Source organism: Urocitellus parryii, chromosome 3, assembly GCF_045843805.1.
Source record: "Urocitellus parryii isolate mUroPar1 chromosome 3, mUroPar1.hap1, whole genome shotgun sequence".
Classification (NCBI taxonomy): Eukaryota; Metazoa; Chordata; class Mammalia; order Rodentia; family Sciuridae; genus Urocitellus; species Urocitellus parryii.
Window position 1 is genome coordinate 161,172,530 of NC_135533.1, and position 5,014 is coordinate 161,177,543.

Here is a 5,014-nt window from a genome sequence, read left to right on the forward strand (position 1 = left end):
TATAAAATGTAGTAGAAACCATTCAACTTTACAGTTAACTTTTCAGCACATCTTCAAAAACCTACAGATGGGGCCAAACTGTGATCTCCTTTTCACAGTGACCATTGGCTAGAGTGGGGGCATTTGGTTTGCCTCCCTAAACTAAGGCAAGGAATATGGTAGGATTTGCCAGGCCCGGTGGCACATGCCTGTAATTCCAGCCGCTCAGGAGGCTGAGGCAGGAGAATAGCAAATTCAAAGCCAGTCTCAGCAACTTAGTGAGGCCCTAAGCACCTCAGTGAGACCCTATCTCTAAAGAAAATATTTTAAAATGGGCTGGGGATGTGGCTCAGTGGTAAAGTGCTTTCATGTATGAATGAAATATGGACATTATAAAGCATACAGTCATATAGTGGTTGTGTTGTAGTTAAATTTTTTTTTTTTTTACAAAAATAGGTAGTGGTAGAATGAGATTAAAAATAATTGTGAATTGCTAAATTTCTCCTTGTGTGCTTCTGTCTCTAGAGCCCACCAACACAGCGCCTCCTACAGAGTTGATACTAAATGGGCTCATTCAGTGCACATTCTTAACATGTTGGCTGATGGAAACCTGAAGAAGTCCAACTTCCTTATTAAAGAAAAATTAAGGCTGGGGAGTTAAGGCTCAACGGCAGACATGCACCTCGCCCTGGGTTCAGACCCCAGTACTGAAAAGAAAAGGAAAACGAACCAGGCACAGTGGTGCACACCTGTAATCCCAGTGGCTCTGGAGGCTAAGGCAGGAGGATCGCAGGTTCAAGGCTAGCCTCAGCAATTTAGCAAGGCCCTTATCAAGGCCCTCAGCAACTCAGTGAGACCCTGTTTTCTAAATAAAATAGCAAAAAGGACTGGGGATGTGGCTTAGTGGTTAAGCATCCTTGGATTCAATTCCCAAAACCAAAAAGAGAGAGAGAGAGAGAGAGAAAGAAAGAGAGAGGAGGAGGAGGAGGAGGAGGAGGAGGAGGAGGAGGAGGAGGAGGAGGAGGCCTAATCATGGAACTGCCACCCTTGTAGCCAGCCCTGTGCTGATAGTCTTACATATCTGAGCTCATCAGTCCTAACAAGGAGATATGAATGAGGGCTATTTTGCTTTTAGTTTGCTCTCAAGGTTGATCTCCCTTCCTTCCTTCCCCCGCCCCACTCTTTCTTTCTCTCAACTATGCCCAGTAGCCAAAACAAAAGTCATCTGAACCCAGGCTATGCCTGAAATACTAATTTAGGTAAATGCCAATCTAAACAGAGACAGAAATTGGCTCACAGCTTTTTCTTCCCCCTGTTTCAATTATTAATGAAGCCAGAAAGAACCAGGAGAAAATTATACCATTTAAAGGGACTCTTCAAGACCGGGGGGCAGCCACACTCCATTGCAGTCCCCCTGGGAGTCCTAGAATAGTAAGCGGTAGCTGCTTATGAAGCCGTTTGAGATTTTTTTGGATGAAAGGCCGATGCAGAAACAGTGAAAAGGGTTATTTTATGATGCCAGTTGCAGGGTTAAATTTTGGATGCCTCTACCTCATCCTGTACCAAATTTTGAAAATAATAATAATAAAAAAAGCAATATGACTGACAATATTAGGTTTGCCTCCTCCAAAAACCTAGTCATGAAGCCAAGTGAAACAGTGGTGGCAAGGTAGAGAAATCCTCTGCCACCCACCGGCAGCCAGGACATTTTAAATGCAGCTTTCTGGGCCCGTTGAAAGCCTAAAGAACTCAAGTTTCTAGACACACCGCCGCTGCTGCCAGTCAGGGCTAAGGTTGTGGGCTCCGTTGACCTGGTGAGCAGGAGAGGCAGCCTTTCCCAGGGTCCCTGATAGCATGGAGCTGGTCAGTGGGACGGATGGTCTCATGGATAAGACTTTGGGCTCTAGAATGGTCCCTGCATTCCAGTCCTCACCCCACCCCTTACTAGCTGGATGACCAGGACAAGGCACTCAGCATCACTGGGCCTGTTTCCCCAGTTGTAAAAATGAGCACACTCAGAGTACCTCCTTCGGAGATTTAAGAAGAGAGAATGTTTGTAAAGTGCTTGGCACAGCTGATTGGCATCTGGAAACTGGTTTAAATAGGATCCACCTCTGTTTTTTTCCACTTTACAGGACTATAAAAAGGATATGCATTCAGTAGAAGCTGTTCTTTGAATTTAGATCTTTTCCCAAGCTATCTATCTTCAAGCCGAGAAAACGGAGGCCCCAAGGTCACCTTGACCTGATTATCCAACTAGTAAGTGGTAGGGTGAGAACTAGAACCCGGGAGTCATTCTGAAGCACAGAGTCTTGATGTTGGTCAGTGGTAGCCAGCCACAGCTCCCAGCCAGCCAGCCAGGCAGGGGATCACCAGGAGAAACCACCCACCCTGCCAGTGGACTGTGTTGCTAAGCCGGGGTGCTCAGTAGGTTAAATGTACTAAATGCATTTCAAGTGATATCTTCAAGTTACAATGGCTTTATCAGGTGGCCCCATTGTAGGGTGAGGAGCATCTATACATGTTCCTTATTCTGTGGCAAACAACAAGCTATTTCTCTTGCTTTTCAGCTCTCAAGATCAGAAATTCAGTTGTTTTCCTTTAGCTCTTCGAATCCCCCCCCCCCCTTTTTTTTTCCTACTCTGACCCACATCTCCTTTGTGTGAGCCAGGGGTTGGAAAACCTTTTCCGCAAAGACCCAGACAGAAAATGCTTTCACCTGTGAGCACTTCCATTCTCTGTTACAATTCTTCAATCTGCCTTTGTAGTTTGAAGGCGGCCATGGACAGCAAGTGAATAAGAAGTGGTTGTGTTGTAGTGGATTTTTTTTTTTTTTTATAAAAATAGGCAGCTGTAGGATTTGGCTCATGGGTCAAAGCTTGTTGCCCCCTGATTCAGGCTCTATTCCCCACCCCTCCCCCAAAGTAAGCAGAAATCAGGCAGCAGGCCACGAGAGAGAACCAAGTGTTTAGCACATGTTCTGCAGAAGGAGAAAGGAGAAAGGAGCCTGGTTTGTGGGGGTTTAAAGGAAATGGGAGAAACTGAGTCCCCTCTCCCCCCTCCCCCCCAAAAAATGTTACTAAGGCTCTCTCTGCAGAGCAAGATGGTCTCCAAATGGAAAGAATGGGGGCTGTGCGGGTGAGAAGAGGGAAGTGGGACCCAGCTAGGTGCACATCCGACATCTCCAAAGGGCTCTGCTCACATGGCCCCACGCTCCTGCCACATGGGAGCACGTTCTCCCTGGTTCAGTCCTTGGCAGCTACAGAACCTGCAAACATCTGCTGCATCAAGAGCTTTGAAATGATTCTAGAACCATCCCCTTGAAATAACTCTAGGTTTTGCCATCTGGAGAAGGTTCCAAACGTTCCCAGAAGCCTGCTGAACTCTTCAAGAAATGGGCATGTGAGAAATAGACGGGTTAGTACTATCCTGTGTCCCCTCTACCGCACACAGGTGATGTCTACCAACATCCCCTCAAGTCAGCAGTTCACCTTGATGAGGATCATCAATGCCTGTTTTGTTCCCATGCTTTTTGGTTTTGTGTTTTGGTGCTGGAGCTTGAACCCTGGGGCACTTAATCACTGAGCCCCACCCCCAGCCCTTTTTTTATATTTTATTTAGGGACAGGGTCTCACCGAATTGCTGAGGGCCTCACTAAGTTGCTGAGGCTGGCTTTGAACTTGCGATCCTCCTGCCTCAGCCTCCTGAGCCACTGGGATAACAGGTGTGTGCTACTGTGCCCAGCCCAACAACCCCATCTTTCTCTGGAAGGAAAAAAAATCTTTCCTTTTCTGCCACTAAGCTCCTGAGTGGAGAGAAAAATGCAATCCTAGGATCTGGGCAGTTCATCCTCCTGCCTTTAATCTTCTTTTAGGCTCCATCTGCCTTGTGTCTGAAACCAGAAAACATCCGGAAGCTCTGAGCGCCTAGTGAGTCCCTGAATGGGGCTCTTTGTGTTTGGGAAAGAGTCACAAAATGAAATGAGGCTTCTCAGAGAGAGTCTACCTCACTTCCATCTTTGGTCCCCTCTGCTCTCCCCCAGCCGACCCTCGGCATCTGGCATAGCTCAGGTTTTGGGTCACTCTTCTGACTCTCCCACATATATCTGTGGGGAGAGGTTGGGGCACAGACTGTTGTAGTTGGCTCCTCTCTGGTGACTCCTGGAAGGGACCCTGTGGTGCCTCCCTGAGGATGTCACTGCCATTCGACTGGAATGGGGATGTTCATGTTCCCTCTGTCCTCGTTGGGATTGATGTCTAAGGAGAAGATGACAGGCCCCCCTTGGACCATGGATTCTGGTTCATTGGACATGAGAAGATGAGAAATGTCTAAGATCAGATAGGATCATCACAAGACGAGAAACTTTTAGAAGATCATCTGCCTGTCTTTTAGGCTGCTTGGAGAATAGCTCTGCTTCTCCAAACAAGAATGATAATGAGGACACACACTTGTAATCCTGGATGCTTGGGAGGCTAAGGCAGGAGGATTGAAAGTTCAAAGCCAGCCTCAGCAACTTAGTGAGGCCCTAAGCAACTTAGTGAGACCCTGTGTCTAAATAAAATACAAAATAGGGCTGGGGATGGGGCTCAGTGCTGAGTTCAATCTCCAATACCTTCCCCCCACCACCAAAAAAGAATGATAATTCCATCTGCAATTTCCTTCCATCAAGGGCTTCTCAGACTTGAGTGTGTGTAGGAATTTTCCAGAATACACCTGAAGAAAAGCAGACAGAAGATGTCCTCTGGGCCACCTCTGACTCCCCAGGCCTGGAGAAGGGGAAGGACCTGGGACTCTCTGTCTTGTACAGGTATGCAGCCCAGCTCCTCCCCCACCTAGGTCACAAGTGCAGGGATCACAGCTAAATTTCCCAAACAAGTCAATCACTCCGCATGACAATGAAGTTCCCTCTGCTTTAATCCTTACATCCTTTAATCCTTTAATCCTAAACCAAAAGTAACCTGAAGTAATATGATGTTAACCAATTAGCTATTTCTCTATCCTTCTGTCTCCTGGGCTGGCCTCAACAAGGAGAGCA